The following is a 14,602-nucleotide window of genomic DNA, read 5'->3' on the forward strand; positions in this document are numbered from 1 at the left end:
AGTCTAAATCTTAAGATTTGTAACAGATCATAAATTCATAGAATTTTGAATGAGTGATTTCTAGTTATTAAGATTATAAGATTCGGATAGAAGTCAAGATAAAGCTGGAGAAGTAAGCCCCAACTATGCCATTTCTTAAAGGCTAGAGAACCTGATTTTGTAATATATTCATAACTTCTATGAATAGTTCCAGAAAATTGGGAAAATTCACACAGCCAATGTAAATTTATACAGAAGTACACACAGAAAAACATATAATTTAGCAAAGAAAAAGGTAACTTTGATTGTAGCATACAAACCAATAGGGTAAGATCCACATCCAGTCTTCCTCTACATTTAAAATCTGGGTCCATTCCAATGCAGTGCAATACTAGCTGTGAAACGAATTCTTCTGTTATCTTGTAATACTGAGGTCTGACATTTTACAAGATAATAAGAACATGAATAATAACGTATGCAACCAGGAGAGGAAAAAAGACCAACTGTAACTCCTGATACATGAATTACACAATCGCCAGTAAAAGGCTCCAGTCAAAAGCCTTATTTGTATGTTGGCTAATAAAACATCATTGTCAGTTTCTCAAAGGGATATCCAAAAAATTGAGAGTTCCACAAAATATGGTATACTTTTAGTTTATATTTTACTTTTAGTTCATACTTTGCCAGACAATAAAAAACACAACTTATTAAATATTATCAATGTTCACTCCAGCAATTATTTAGCAGACTCTCAATACACTGAATTCCATTCCATTATTCAATTACTTACTGAATTAGTAAATCAAAAACTTAATTTAATTCCTTGATATACATCTCTATACTACAACATCAGGAATCTCTAAGACTACAGGATTCTGTGCCCAAAATTATCAGGTCTTACCAGCCCAAGGTACTACATCTCAATTTCACATAGCATAAAGCTCTCATAGTAAAAAACCATGAAAGCTAAACTGGTGATATTCCACACTTTCAAATTATAAAAACGTTACAAAAACATTGACGATTTCTCAGGTTTTATTTAACTCAATTTCTTCATCTCACACAATCATTTTTAGTATCTCTTTACAACAAAGCATTATCTTTCAAAACAAGACTTTGTATGCAGTACTTTTACACTGTTAAAGATACTGTTCTTCCCCTACTCCCCACTCCAAAAATCAAAGACAGCTGATTCCTACTGGACATAATAATCATGCCCGATGGGAAGAAAATGTTGGAGAACTAATGGGAAGCAGTTTTCAGAAGATGCATCTTTCAGCATATTATACAACAGATGATATACTTTATTAATATCAGTGCAAATATTGTCAGGGAAATGCATAAGAATTAGAAAAGTTACCTATATGAGCATTCATATAATTAATATAAAACCCTTTAACATTCTGAACTACTACCCTTATTAATAAATATCCTTTTCCAACTACAATTACCCACAGAACCTTTGTTCCCTATTGAACAATTAAAACATGTTTCATAACTACTGAGAAAAATTGCACTGTATACTCATTATCATAAAATCCTATAAGCATATTTCACACAGTTTTCATTTTTATTTTGAAGTAAGCCTGTCTATTGGCAAAAAGCACACTGGTTAATCATTTTAATTTCTTAAAGACAATTCCCAAAATTGTCTTCTGCAACTATAATGCAACAACAATCTTACATGCTACTGATTTTATACCCCCTTCATTGGTTCCCATATTTCTCCATTTCTTCAGTACTACCTAGCACTTTTTCCAAATTCAGACAATGTCAAGTAAGAGTTCTGGACTCATGTAACTTGAAATTTACTGCTGTTTCACACCCACAGAAGGCATATATTTTAATTGTTTCAAAAACCCACTTGAAAAATTGTTCTAATTTAGTTATCAAACCTGCCATTTTAATGAGACTTAAAATTCAAGTGTAATTTTACATCTTTACATATTACAAACCAACAGAGTATTTAGTTTAATAATTGATATTTATGAAAAATTAACTCAGTTCCTAATGACTTGCATTTAAGAGAACTATATCAATACAGACGCTAATTTTCTAACTAAATTTCTAACAAAAGCAAGTGAAATGAAATCTGCTTGTGAAAATCCTTAGGAAGAGATGTAATTGTGACAATCAGCTGCATGTAGAGAAGGCTACCTTAGGTTTAAATAAAACTACTAATCAACACATTAGAACACCATTTCTATAAAGGATATTCCATTTCGGCTTCGATATCACTGAGACGATGTGACAGCTCAATTAAGTCGTCTTCTTTGTTTTCAAACACTTTCAACTGAATATCAAGCTCTTCATTCTCGTTACCTTTCAAATCCTATTTTTCAAGGCATAGCGTATCTTAATTTTCCATTTCTTCCTAAAGCAACAATTTCCCCCCTTCAAAGATTACATCATTGCAAAATATAATATATTAACGTTCTGAGCAGAAAACACATTTTAAAAAGAATAAGTTGTAACTGATTTTCTGATTTTTTTTTAAATATTATTGCACAGCTGATAAAAAGTAGGGCAAAAATATCAGCCAGTATAGCAGGCATAAGCTGTAAAAGAAACAAAACATAATAGAGTTGAGCTCTCTCAATAAAACATAGTTGACGATTCAGTCTTGTCAATGTCAGTTCTTCTTAAAAAAACATTGCATAAGAATATTTCAAGACATCAAGGAAAGACAACTAAAGAAGGCTAAAGAAGTGTAAATGAGGGATGTTTACAACTTTTGTCGTTAGAAGTTAATCTAGATCACAGCATAAAAACATCTATAGTGCATTCTCAGAAATACTTACACGAGAAGTAAAAAAAAAAAAAAAAAAAAAAAAAAAAGGTATTTGGAGGTGGGGGCGGGGGGGAAGTGTTCCTTATAAGAAATACAGAATAATTTCTCCAACACACCTAAGAGGCAAGTTTAGCTTCCTGCTAGGCACATCACACAAAAAGCAACACTAGTTCAAAAGCCATTAGTGTGAGTACACTCTATGCTTTAAATGAAAATTGGCCTGGAACTAGACATACACAACTGGATGCTAATTTTATATAGCCAGAAAAAAGTGGAACTCATACCGATTCTGTTTGAAAGCCAGAGAAGCATATTTTGTATCTGGACAGAGAAAGAGACCAAGAATTACGGATCTTCTTCCCAAATCTTCTCACTCCAGAAACTTTTGCTCACTTACAAATTTCTTGAAACGTTTCCCCTAAGCACAGATAAGAGCATAAAAAGTCTTAAAATGCTTTATCATGAAGAGAGTTGCTGTGTAATGCAGAAAAGCACTCCTCTACCTTGCACATCCATTCCCTGCAGAATTAATGATCTGAGCTCAATATATATGTTGTAATTAACAATACACTAAGAATAAACAAACAGCAAGATAGCATTGGCTGGTTTTAGTTGATATTACAGCTTTTGTGAAGTGTTAAATAATTACTGACTAGAGATAGAAACTCAACACACTAGCTCTTCAAAATTTTTTAGAAATAAGATTTTTGTTATCACTATATCTTAATTGCTCTTAAACTTTAATAGAATGTACTAACATCCTGATACTTTAGTTTTCTATCATGAATCATTACAGTACAGTTTATTTGCACCTCCATCCATCCCCACAGTTCTTAAGCCTTCGAAATATTTAGTGATTGTGTAAAAACTAACTTGCAGTAAGTGTATTAAAAAAAAAAAAGACTAAAATTAGAGTTCCTTAAGCTTTCAGATATTCTGCAGCAAATAAAACCAGCCGATCATATTAACGTTCCTACATCATATAAAACTTGAAGCTCACAAATATATCCTAAGAAAATTTGACACACACAAATCAGTAATGATCTCAAACCTGAACATGCTAAAAACTAAAGGTTTTTATTCCTGACAAACATGGATGATCCAAAACTTGGTATCTTGAAAGTTAGAGTATAAACCATTTCAGACAAAAATAAGCAAGTACTGTTTATTTTCCTCACAACTTTTGTGGCAAAATGCTCAGTAGCTTAACTATACATATTCTTGCTGTAGTCATCAAAATGGTTTCTTGGTTAAGAGGTACTTAAAAAAAAAAAAAAAAAAGAAAAAGAAAAAAGAAAAAAAAAAGAAAAAAAAACAACCTTACCTTTGCAATGACACTCCTAAGCCACTGCACTCATTCTGCCTAATTTTATTACTATCTTAACTCAATTTCTAATATATACTGACTTGTTCCCAACCGCCATTCTGGTCTACACAACTAATGAAAGCCTAAATCACCCTTTTCACTATACTTTTAGTGCATACACAAACTAAAATTGCTACATTTCAGAACATTACCACATCTTAACTGCTAGCTGAAAGTAACAAAACTATTTGCAGCTATGCAGAACAAAAGTAGACTGGGACCGATAGTCCTTTCTAGCTCTGACCTCCCCAGGGCCCAACTTTTCACTGGCACTGCTTTCAACAAGGTTATTTTCAAAAACTACAGATAGTTAATTGAGATCAGTTCCTATATACAGACAAACTACTTACAGGCAATATTTTTTTCAGCACACAATGTAAAAACTCCTTTCTCAAGTGCATCCTGAAATCAAGATCTTCTGGAGATGTAACAAGGGCATTGATGAACTGCATACAGGCTACCTATAATCAGAAATATAGGCAAAAACTTTTATTAAGAATGGAATGAAAATAAATTCTTATTGTCTTTGACTATTTCAGTTTACTCAAGTTATAAAAACAGATGTAAAGAGATGGACATTGCCATAAAAAACATAACAAAACTTCAGAACACAAGGAAAACAGCTTTGTCTAATGTCACAGCTACAAAAGAGGCAATAGCATGCTGGTCGCATAAACCTCTGTATGTCTAGGTTTTACAACGCAAACACACAGGGAAATAATTACAGTGGTATCAAATTTATTATGTTTCACATATATCTGGCTTCAGCTAGTATAAGCAATATCAAATACTGTTCTGCTTTTGTATTGCAAGTGCTCCTGCTATTTCAAAATTGTATCACCTGCAAAGGACCAAGCTTTAGTTCAGAAGGTTATTCCCATGCTACATCTCCACATTACTACTCTTTCTCTTCCTCCTCAGTGTTCTTCAATTTGAATGAAACTTGTTTTTGCAGTAACTGGAGATTTAAAAAAAAAACAAAATAAAATCACCAGGTGTGTACCTTCTCCTCCTGCATAGCATTTTTGCAAAATGCCTGAAGTCTCACACTACAGGCCAATGTTTTAAATTGAATCAGTTAAAATGCACAGCTGTTCAATTAAAATAGGCAGACAATATCAATAAGGGGCGGGGGGGTGCATGATATTGAGGGGGGCATACTAAGTGGTGGTGGGGCATGGTATGTCAGAAGGGCAGCACGATAAGTGGCTGGGGGCTGACCTGTGGTAGGGGGAAGAGATGCCCAGGAGAGGGTGATACACAGTGGGAGGGGTGATACGCTGGAAAGGGGGCATGATAAATGGCAGGGAGGCAAGAAGCAGTGGGCACATGATATGTCAGCCCAGGGCAGTGGTAAGTGGCCGGGGAAGGGGGGTGGGGGGGCGGGATGTCTTCCATATCTGGTAACACGACAATGAGGACACTTACCAGCAGCAAACGTGCATCGTACATTCAGCATGCATAAGACCTTCTCCACCACCATCTCATGTCTCCAGCGGCTTGTTCTGTGGACCACCGAAGGGATCAAGGAGGAAACTGCCTTCCTCTTCTCTCCTCCCTCGCTCCCATCCACAAAAAGGCTCTGAAACTAATTCAAAAATAATTTCCTGTTTACACAGAAAGAGCCTTTATCTACTACAAACTCTTCAGGGCATTTTTGTTTTAGTTAACAGTGAAGGCGCAGTGGTGATATTAAAATATTCACTACATCTTTAAAACCAAATACCACCATACCCAGGTGACTGAATACCTTACCTTCAGTAGCTCTACCAAATCCTATAACATTTTCCATGTAGGGACTCATTCCTGAATTTCTAAGGCATTTCTCAATTTTTACAAGTCAGATGAGTTCATGTATTAAGTTGTAATCTATATGTTAATATAAACCAATTGCCGTAACAAGTCTTTTTCAGATCTACCAGCTCGCAGGCATTGCAATGCTTTCACATCATGTCCAAATAAACAGCTACCATCAGAAGAGGGCTGAAAAGCAGACACAATGGTGTTTTAATAGCAATAATGGATGAACTCAGACAAACTGGTAGAAAAGGAAGAGTTCCAGTTTGCCATAGCTCTGGCCATACTAATTCCAGTAAACAATCCACAAAGAGAATAAAAATAAAGGGGATTTTTTTGACCAGATCAGTCTTGATCTTGTTTGTCACACTGCCACACAAAAGCTTTAGCAAGTTTAGCACAGAGATCAGCATGGAGACTGTTTAAGCAAGCACTGCTGCCAAAAAATCCTGGTAGTGAGCCTTATCCTCGCACTGCAATTCTGACTGCACTAGAGCAAACAAAGCAGCAGCAGTCCTTTCCACCTGGACCCACGAAGCGCTCGGCTCTGCTACAAAGAGCTCTTCCAGAGTAAATCTGATTGGCGTCTTTATGACTGCAGGCTTTTGTTACACTTCTACTCAGTTATGCTTTAAGAGTTCACACCATTTCTACAAAACAGAGCTGTGAAGTAATTAAAGGGTTTTTTGTTTGTTTAAGACCCTGGCAAATTTAGTCATGAAGACCTTACATTAAAGAAAACTAGAGAAAAGCAGCTGAACTGGAATGGTTTTCAAATACTCCCTCCTTCCGCAAGCCCACGAACAATCTTGCAGGACCTGACAGCATCTTCATCCCAGCTCCACATGCTTGAGTTGACCAAGCATGCACTATTCAATCTCACTGGACATATTAAATCTCCCTGGACATATTTGATTATTAATATTAGCACCCATTCTGAACTACTCCTGCTTCATGCTTCTTTCTCTTCCTCAGCCAGGAAAGACCCTGAGACCCTGTCAGGTATTAAGGATGTCAGTACCACAAGGTGTTCAAAAAACTATATATATATACACACACTATATTGGGCATATTATATATATGCTGCATTATATTTCACCCTGTGCACGAAAGGGGTCACAAAACATGAGAAATCTCTGAATCCCTGTCAGTTCACAAGTGTCACCAACTTTGAGTTCTTCTTCCGTTCTTGTAAAATCACAGCATTTAGCTGCGATCCAAGCATTTTAGCTTCTCTACACTAAAATTCTATACATAAATCTATATCCTAAGATAGCTACCTTTATCTACAAAATCTCAAAGTAGCTGAAGTTCTGAAAATGGTATATTCACAAGCTTTTCTTGATAGCAGTTTGCCTTCCTAGGAATCAACAATTCTAAACCCAACATCTGCTGCTGTCCAAAGAGGATAAACATGTCATGTGACATCATGTCACACACTGCAGACGTCAAAAGAACCGTGACTGCATTTTTAATCCATTTCTGAAACATTCTTCTCTAATAAAGATTTTAATTGACTTAAGGTAAAGAGTAACATTTGACAGCTCTTACTTTACAAGAACTAGAGCTGAAATCACTAAAAAATACTTAGTGTATTTTATTTGTCAATGAGTAGCTAAAACTGATTTATGTTCAGCAATGACAGCACTGTGCAACATTTTAAAAATTACCACTTTTACGCAAGTATAGTAAAGTAATATTATGAAAAAATAGTCCAGTTTTTCTAAACAAAATTTAAATATTTCTTGTCATATATTAAAAAACTAAAAAAATTGTTAGCTATCTAAAATACTGTTTACTAAACCATTTTGGCAGCTCTGAATCCAGATGATAATCTGGATTTACTCAGCGCATGAGTATTAAATGCATCTGCTATATTTTTGGATATATTCTATATCCAAGTCTCACTCTAATTTGCTAGGCAAGATGCCGTGAAAATCCACAACGGTACATGAGACTGCCAGAATGTGGTGTTCCACTGTGGTCAAAGATGGTAATAGATCAACTATTTTGCTGTTAGAAGTTTCCCTCGAAAGACACCTAAGATATAGGTGAGTATACAAGAAGATGAAGGGCAAATGCATTTTAACCATTCTAGATCTCTGTCTTTCAGCCAAGATGTTTAACATGACTTTTTAAAGGTCATTTTAATATTCTAAGCCCAAACTGCACACAATCTGATCAAAATCACAAATGCTGACAAGCAATTGTAGGTATTCTATTCAGGTTATTTTTTGAAGTAGCAAGCAACTGCTTAAGCATTTCTTCCATTTTCATCCCTTCTTCCCATACAATGAATTAATAGTTAAAAACTAGAATAAACTTGCATAACCAACTGTGTTAGTACTGCTTTTGTCAAGCAAGATTTAGCTAGTTTACCTGCTAGGAAGTTATGCTTGAAAGCAAGGGATCTAAAGATACTTATTGCACCAATATCGTAGTGAAAAAGGTACTCAATTCACAAGACCTTAAGTGAAAGATGCATTTGATACAAAAACAACATGCAAGTTTAAACTGGTCCAAACTAGGTTTGCCTACCTGCAACTTCCTAAATTGATACAAATTGTTACACAGCTTCTGTTAATCTTTTATCAAAATAATCTGTTCTTCTCATCATGAATCCTTTATATTTTTTCGCCGAAATTTTTCCCCCAATAAAATTATTAAGTGATAAAAAATACAAAATATGACCTAGATATACAAGTTGTTTACAATTGTGCAAAAAATTCAGTTTAGTCAATTCCTAACTTCTTGTGGTTTTAAGGTTGAACTAAAGTAAAGTGATGAATGACCAAATGAAATTGTCAGCTGCCTCAGCAGTAAGGGCAATCTCTTTCTTTTCCACTTTACCTGTAGATTTGGACAGGGATAAAAACAATTAGAGGGATTTTATTAACCAGTATTGCTCACCTCTAAAGAATTTCAATTGATGCAGAAATGATGAAGTCATTTTTAACACAACATTTTTAAGCCTATCCTTTCCTTCACATACAAACCTGGGTCATCAGCAATCACAGTATAATTAACAGATTTTACAGGCTATCTGTAAAATAAATATATAAATACATAAATTGCAAGCTCATCCTAAATAACTTCAACATTCAGCACCCCAGTGCTTCAACTCTAAGCAAGCATCACTTTTATTTGATGTGTACACTGTCAGTTTTCACTATAATTGTCTTTCTCATTGCCCAGATAGAATCGGTTCTGCTTGTAAAGCTTCCTGCATGGTACAGCAAGGTTCAACTGTTTTGTCTTACAAGAAGTACTCCAGAAAGTTTAATTACCACAAGCAGATAGGCTTATCACTGTATCTATCGTCTCACCTAAACAGTATCAATATCAGTTAGCACTAAAAGCTAAAGCATTCGGCTGAACACCAGTACCAAGTGTGCCCAACTCTAACATACTACAATTAGTGCCTGCTTTAATACCAATATCATTTTCTGCAACAAACAAATTTCCAGAAGGTGTCAAGTTCATTCTTCAGTAACAATTGCACCTTAGCCCAGTTTCACCTACTGGAATAACTTGACTTTGATCTAGTAAGACTGAGGATCTTCTAAAAGACAAGCATTTCAGTTCATCTTTTACCCAAGCACACAGTTGAAGCTACCCAGGAATCCCCTGCACACGTGCACTGACTATTAGACACACTATGGTCTCAAACGTAATGTTTCATTCGTTTGCCAGTATCTCTGCTCAACACAGACTGATAAGTTTGCTTATGCAGTATACAACCATCTAAATGAGTGACATGTAAAGGACATAATATTCCTTTACAGGAGAATGACATCAAACAGCCTGAGGAGGTAAAGAAGATGATGGGATGTTTATCACCAAGCATACAGGTCCCATAGCACATTGCCTGTCTGACAGTGACTGATACTATTGACGTCCAATTTAAAACATTTGTTAACTCCTGCACTTAAGAGTAATGTAACTGGGAAACCTATTCTCCCAAGCACACTGTTAACCTTCTGTATATAAGCTAAACAATAAAAACTTTTATCCTACTGCCTGACACAAGCTTATGGCACATTAGTCAGAACCTGAGTCTTTAGCTTGTGATTCACCTCAAAGCCCTCAGGGTTTAAAGGACTTGCACAAGAAGTACAAGTAATCTCTACTTCTAAAACAAAGTACAAGTTGCTCCCTTTAGGAGGGATCATCAAATCTATTTGCTCTCCAATTAAATAAGCTTTCTCTTAACCCCAACCGTTTGCTTTTCACAGTATACAAGATCTTTCCCTCAACCTACTATTAAAAACAAAACAATCTCTTACAGGAATTTAGTTGGCAGCTCTGTGGAGCATCTATCAGTCTGAACAGTTGCCACACAAACCTGAACTGAGCTTGCAGGGGAACAGAGCACCCCCACACCACCTCCAAAACTTTTAGGATAAACATTAAGAGTTCGTGAGTATTTTGGCACTAGCCATCACATGCACAGAAGTGTTTCTGTTTATGCTATTGCTAAATTGACAGGATATATTAAAACACTATAAAATTAGGCAAAAAAATGATATTTCTAACCACATCCAATAGCATTAACTTCTAGGTAGCAGTGTTCACTTCAGCAGCACTGCAAATCCTGTTTTAACACCTCTTTCAATAATTAATTCATAAAATCACAGAGGTTCAGAAGGTGCTCAAGTCTCTAGTCCAATCTCCTCAGAAAGCAGGGTCAACACCAAACTCAAACCAGGCTGCTTAGGGCTTTGTCCAATCAGGTCTTGAAAACCTCCAAGGATGGAGGTTCCACAGTGTCTCTGATCAACCCACTCCAATGCTTATCCATCCTTGGAATGGTTGGTGAGGTTTTTTTGTTTGTTCATTTGGTTTGGTTTTGCTTATATTCAGTCAGAACATCCCCTGTTTCAATTTGTGACCGCTGTCTCCTACTCTTCTGCCATGAACTTTTGTAAAAAGCCTGGATTCATTTTCTCAGCTAGGAAAGATGAGCCACTTGAGATGAGTTTGGGTTCAACTTAGCTACAGTAACATAAATCAATCAGATCCAATGCTTTCAGGCACTTAACTGTTTCCTACAAATGCAACAGAACTACATACTTCTCACCTGATATAGTAGTGTTAGGGACAGCAAACAACATCTAAGCTAAGGGCTAACAAACCTAGACTAAATTAAAGTTGTCAGGGAAATTTCTGCTTCCCCTAGTGTAAGAGGTTCATCTTTAAACAAAACTTCATTTTGCAGAACAAGCACACTGCCAAACCAACGTATGCTGCTGCAATGAATGTAGCTGCTCATTCCTATCTCAGACCTGCCTATACTCAGTACTGACGTAAGAACAGATGATTCATTACCAAAAGAATCTGGTTTTTTTCCTACCCATTTCATTGTAAACAAAAATAAACAACAAAAACACCAAACACTCATTCCTACCTCCAGTCCCTGTGCCAGAACAACAAAATGATGTGGGAAAAAAAAAGGTGAAACCACTTCTTTCAGCAGCAGTGATGTGTGCTCAAGCTAGGACATTAAATCTTAGCAAAAATACTCCAGTTTATACATTATTAGTATAAAGACTGGTATTAAATTCTAATTGCACAGTCTGTCAAGTTCAACATATTATTAGACTTGAATGACTCTCAAAATGAGCCAAAGGAAAAAATATTGGAATAGGAGTTCTAATTCAGACTGCTTTGCTTTTTTTTTTTTTTTTTTTTTTAAATGTGTGCACATAAACGTCAACCTAAGAACTGTCTAATAGAAAACTATTTCTAGCACAAGTTCTCTCAAATTGAAAAAGTGATTTTGATTCATCTATGTAACTTAATTGTAACTTGGTGAATCCTAAGTTTTGAAGCTGAAGCAAGAAAATCTCCATACCAAGCTCTTCATATGCTTTATGTACAAACTCAGTGACAATTTCACATCTATACAAATACCAAGAATTTTCTTACAGAAGTCCCAATACTCCCTTAATCTTATTTCTACAGTGAAGAGAAGTGGGATGGGGTACAAGTAAGGTTGCTGAGTACCTAAAGAGATTGCTAACCTCAGCTGAACAAATTCCTCATTCGAAATTAAAGCCAGCAAAATTTATCACGATAATTCTTTTATATAGTAGATGAAGCCTTCCCTTTGATTACAGTCTTGTTCTTCCTTTGGAAGAAGACAGCAGTAACTGATACATCTGGCTGTCCATTCACTCACACTGCCTCAAGAGCCTAGAGCCCACCTGAATTCAGCCCACCCCTTTTCTTCCTCAGAGAGAGACTATTTCACTTAAGTTTTATACAGAATTTGTGTAGATCACGTCCAAAATACATCTACCTTCCCAGTCAATGCATTCACTTGGTTATATAATCAGAAGGTAGTCACTTTATCTCAAGTCAAGGTTATCTTCCAGAAGGTATCTAATTCAAATAATGCACCACTATTCAAATCCACGCTCTCATTCAGCTGTAATGATTTCCTCAAGAAACAAAAGCACGCATGACTGCATAAGAACTCAAGTATTAACGCTAATATATTTTTTCACCAAATGTAACAAAAAAATTAAAGTCTACTCCAGTGATTCCAGAAGGACTGAAGAAAACAAGCAATGGAAATGGTCTGCTTAATGCAATTTTGAGCTCATTTCACACTTGATTTTTAAAACTGGATAGTTATTACACAACAAAGTGCTTTCCTCAGCTAGAAAGAAATTCAAATGCGTCTCCATGGCTTCAAATAGAAGCAGTTTCCTGTGTCTGCACACTACACCAAAGATTTTTTCAAAAACTTCTCTGTAGGCATCTTCAACTATCCCTCCTAGCTAGTTTAGCTGTAAGAAGTTTGTTTCTATTATGACTGTGCAAGAAAGTATGAGTTTGTTTGTAAGAAGACTATATAATAAAGTAAGACATCACATTCGATTATGTTTGGTTAAGATATACATGGTCACTTTTAATACAAGCAGATCTTAAGTTATTCAGTGTTCTGGCTTTCTGTCATCCTCTTAAATAATTGACATTTCCAGCAGCTTTTTTATATCTCATACATTACCAATTTAATGTCCTCTGTACCCGCATCCTAACTCAGTGTTCAATAATGCAGAAATGCAGTTTTCATGCTTAACAGCTTCCCGAGGCTCTCCTGCTTGATCAACGGGACACAAGGTGAAAGCACTTAGGTATTAACTTAATTTTACTACCATCTGCGGAAAACCTTGCAGAAGTTAAACAAAACTCTGCAACTAGTACTCCACTCGATACGAAACGTCAGATAAGTTTAAGGAGTCCACTCCACCGCTTCTCTTCAACTCCCACCAGGAAATTCAGCTAAGACAAGTTAATGCAAAGTTAAAACAAGTAAATGCAAATAACAGAAGTAAACAATTAGTAATCAACACTGCTGTTACTCACTGGTTTTTGCTGCATTTATAACCTGAGACACACTCCAGTGTGTAAAGCTAAGATTAGCTTTAAAAGGCACCTATTGCTTCAAGTTATGAGGTTCAGAAGTAGAGATGTCTCCTGTTAAACCAAACAGCATAACCACAACAGGTGAACAAACAAACTTTCAGACACTCGAGTGTCCTACCCCACAGTCCTCATGAGGGTCTGTGCACTCGAAAGCTTGTCCGATCTGCCCGCTGTGATAGCTCTTCTCATTAAAGACAGAAAATACACGATTTCAAACCATTTTCACGTGCACTCGGCAGTCACCTGCAGAAGCACGCAGCACCAGCATCGCCACCGGTCCCCGCTGCTCCAGCACAGCTGGAGCTCTTCGACGCCCCGGGCCCTCACCGCACCGCGGCCCGCACCGCTGCCGGCCCCCCCGGGAGGGCGCCCGGGCCCCCCTCGGGCCCCCCCGCCGCGCCGCCCCCCGCTCACCACCTTGGGCTCGTCGCGGCTCTCCTCCTCGGCGGCGCGCCCGCCCCGCTTCGCGCTCGCCCCGCCGGAGCCCAGGGCTGCCGGGCCGTCCATGCTGCCGCCCGCCCGCCCGCGCCCCCGGGGCAGCGCTTCCTCCGCCGCGCGGCCGCAGCCTCAGGGCCCCATAGCGCTCCCGGCGCCCCATCTCCGCCCCGGCGCTCCCTCCCCGTGCGGGGGCCGCCAGTGCGCAGGCGCCGCGCATGCCCCGTTGAGGAGGGCGAAGGCGGCGGCGCGTCGCCTCCAGGGCCGGGTGCGGGCGGTGGCGGTCGCGGGCATGGCGGAGCTCGGGGGTGCGAGCAGAAGCGCCCGCCGGAAAGGCGAAGTGCGAAACAGGGGCGGCCGCCCTGAGCCAGGCAGAACAGGGCAGAGAGGGCTGCATTTAACTGGAGGGCTGCGCGCCGCGTGGGCCGCACACGGCAGGGTGGAGAGGGGAGGCCGAGGCCGGTGCTCGTCCGCCTCTCGTCAGGCGGCGACAGCCGCTCCGGGGGCGGCCTGGGCCGAGCCTGCCCCCGCCCCGGCAGCCTGCGGCCCCGCGCGGGGCGCCTGACACCCGGCGCAGGGGGGAGTGTGGGAAGCCGGCCCGGGCTTACGTGTTTTACGCTGGGAACGTGCTGGGCGCAGTGGTGACTGCTGTTTTAACAAAACACGACCTAAAGACTTGGGTTTTTTTCTCCCACCCAGATTTGAGAACACCAGACCCTGGTGCCTGAGGTTTTAACAGCTGCTCGTTGTTCACAACAATGAAAGAAACTTTTGAACTGTTTCTGTGTGTTGGATATCCC

The 14,602-nt window shown here is 38.4% G+C and overlaps 1 long non-coding RNA gene across 5 annotated transcripts; it reads right to left on the reverse strand.

Annotated features, from left to right (window-relative positions):
* Positions 1–619: 619 nt before the first annotated feature.
* On the reverse strand, positions 620–14,007 carry LOC112990489 (uncharacterized). 5 transcript variants are annotated; one of them, XR_010391045.1, is made up of 5 exons: positions 13,785–14,007; positions 5,565–5,724; positions 4,978–5,094; positions 4,487–4,597; positions 620–3,188 (listed from the first exon to the last, which is right to left on the reverse strand). It is a non-coding gene; the product is annotated as an uncharacterized LOC112990489 (long non-coding RNA). The 5 variants fall into 5 exon arrangements; XR_003261088.2 differs by lacking the exon at positions 13,785–14,007 and adding an exon at positions 13,486–13,698; XR_010391046.1 differs by lacking the exon at positions 13,785–14,007 and having other exon boundaries at positions 620–2,311; positions 3,055–3,188; positions 5,565–13,477.
* Positions 14,008–14,602: the final 595 nt, after the last annotated feature.

This window comes from Dromaius novaehollandiae, chromosome 11, assembly GCF_036370855.1.
Source record: "Dromaius novaehollandiae isolate bDroNov1 chromosome 11, bDroNov1.hap1, whole genome shotgun sequence".
In the NCBI taxonomy this organism is placed as follows: Eukaryota; Metazoa; Chordata; class Aves; order Casuariiformes; family Dromaiidae; genus Dromaius; species Dromaius novaehollandiae.